At 29.5% G+C, this 2,687-nt stretch overlaps 1 long non-coding RNA gene across 2 annotated transcripts in view; it reads right to left on the bottom strand.

Annotated features, from left to right (window-relative positions):
- The window catches only part of LOC116845015, a 4,753-nt gene extending 3,123 nt beyond the window's left edge, over positions 1-1,630 (bottom strand). The window contains exons 1-4 of one of the 2 annotated variants that reach the window (XR_004378179.1): positions 1,460-1,630; positions 1,024-1,274; positions 744-937; positions 462-623 (exon numbers count right to left, since the gene is read on the bottom strand). This is a non-coding gene — a long non-coding RNA (uncharacterized LOC116845015). Of the gene's footprint in view, positions 1-322; positions 624-743; positions 938-1,023; positions 1,275-1,459 lie in introns of those variants that run through there. The other variant, XR_004378178.1, reaches the window with a different exon arrangement.
- Between the last annotated feature and the right edge of the window lie 1,057 nt (positions 1,631-2,687).

Below are 2,687 nucleotides of genomic sequence, written 5' to 3' on the forward strand. Positions count from 1 at the left end.
TTTTTTAAACTTGATCTTGACTTCAAGGTCAATTGAAGGTCAAATCGAATTTTTAAATAGAAACAACTATTTTTGTACATATCTTGTCCGGGAGCCACCAATTCAAATAACCCTTACAAAAGTTGTTGGTTTCGGAGGGGGACATCGGATAGCATGACTTGAAAACTAAAATTGATCCAATTTTGGTTTTCAAGTCATGCTATCCGATATCCCCCTCCGAACCCAACAACTTTTGTAAGGGTTATTTGAATTGGTTGCTCCCCGACAAGATATGTATTCAGGTGCGTAATTTCAAATATTTTGTTCTTGAAATAGGGTGTATATCAGTTGGACACGGGGCAATTGGACACAGTCCAATCACAAGTCGCTGTTCCAAGGGACCCTACAAATGTCTCTAATCACACGGTGCTGTGATTGGCTGTGTCCAGATGCACCGTGTCCAAGTGCACCGCTCCCGTTACCTTCAACTTCAGATAATCGGTCACTATCTGTGTTATACTTTGGATTTTTTTTCGAATTCTCTTTTCTAGCATTTCATGACTTGTATTGTTCGTACAACACTTCGTCTTGTGACGAGTACCTTGTACATTGCTTTTCAAAATTGATGCTGCTTTCATAACTATCTATAAGAAAGTATAAAAAGGAATATATACAACAATTTATAAGAAATCATGACAGAATGTAGATGTTATGTTAATAAAATTAACAAATTATTAATGTTAAACTTTTGCATCCTTACTCACCGAATGGTCCGAATAAACATGTATAATTGAGTTCTCTCCAATCTTGCACGGTACTTGTTTCTTTATCCATTTGAAGGTAACGGATTTCTTTTCATATGGCCAACGAATAATTTTGTGACTTTTATCCACCACTTTATATCACATATTTCTGATACTGTTTGAAACCATGTGTCGGCATGAACAACATAAAACATCTGTAATTATTTTTTTAATTATACAATATTCTATGGTTTTCCAACATTTTCTGCTTTTTTTGTAATATTTAAATTTGTACTGCTACCTTCTTCAATATCATACTTTTCCAACAAACCAAAATCTTCAATATTATTATTTAAACGTCTATTTTTTTGCCATCTTGACAGTTTTTCAAATGGCTTCACTCGACGTTTCATTTTTATATATCAGTACAAACATGAAGAGAAATATTTACTTTTCTTTATTCTGTTAACTTGTACTTTGTAATTTTTCTTCTTGCTTGCTCTGTTGACAACTCTATTAACTCCTTACAACTGAGGAGCACTTTTGATGATCCTGCAATAATATTGAAAAAATCATAAAAGTATAATTACATATTAATAGAATAAATATCTGAAATTAAATAAGAATCACAGAATTGGAAAAATAGAATAATAGTATATGCAAGTATTTTAAGGTTATAGAGTAACCATTTGTACATATATATGTATAATATATGAACGTAATGGAATTATATTTACACTTTAACTTAATATTTTTGTATTCGCTTTGTAATACATTCAGATAACGTCTATTTATGAAAACAGTAATATAATTGCACACAATACATATCACAATTGTTGTCGTAGCGGGTCCAAACTTTCGCGCATGCGAGATATAACATTAGAGGATCTTTTTCAGAGGAATGTTTTCATGAATACGTTACGTTGGTTTTCATGGAATCCGGAGGATAGATAGAAAATATAATTACGATAAGAACATAAATATATGAACATTAGACATTATACATAATACTATATATGTACATAATATTATATATGAAAAAGCTATCTTAACACTTCATTCCCTTTCTTTATATTTATTAATTATATAAAACTATATAATTAATTCCATGAAATATACATAACTGTGACTAATAAGTACATAGTTATATATAAATTAAACAATTTATATATAAATATATAAATCAATTATTATGCACTCACTGGTATGTGCTAAACACAGGCGCAAAATGTTATTGTAACAAAACACTTGTAATTCCTCACGACTTCTCAGAGCGTTCTAAGAACTAAGTTGCGAAGTATTCGCTACAATGCACTTCTAAGGAATACTTCAAAACGAACTTATTGTGGTTACTTCTTCACAAACTCTTTAGATATTCATTTTTCTAATTCTCTATGTAATCTTTAAAATACATTCTTTAGGAACTTTTATTCACCTCTGTGCTAGCTTTCCATTTCTAGTACATCCATTTTTTATCTAAAAATATTTAGTTGTAATGAGTATTAAAGTATAAAAGAAATAACTCAAATAATGTTAAAAAATAGTAACATTAAGAAATGTTTGTAGAATTACATACAATTTAAAACAAACTGTGCAAACAAATCTATCTTGTTTTGTCATCAATATCCTAATATCATAATTTATTGTGGACTTGCATATGCACGAGTCATGTAAAAACAATCTTGCAAATAAGTTAAAACAGTGACTTTTTACTTTAGGATAATATTTAAAAAATATAATATATATTTTAATGGTTATATAACTCTTTAATTAAGAATAAATAAAATTTTATTAGAAAACAATACCAGATGATTTTATAATCAATAATACAATTTTACAAAATTATTATCTCGTGTATTTGTCACGGTATTGTTCTGCCTAACTGGTTGCAGTCGTGAAACCGCATTAGGGTCTGGGAGTCGATTCTGTATCTTGAAACGAAGTGAAAATTACAAAAGTGAGCAA

The sequence above is a fragment of the Odontomachus brunneus genome, unplaced genomic scaffold, assembly GCF_010583005.1.
Source record: "Odontomachus brunneus isolate Ranch 3 - 2012 unplaced genomic scaffold, Obru_v1 Obru_scaffold_048, whole genome shotgun sequence".
Classification (NCBI taxonomy): domain Eukaryota; kingdom Metazoa; phylum Arthropoda; class Insecta; order Hymenoptera; family Formicidae; genus Odontomachus; species Odontomachus brunneus.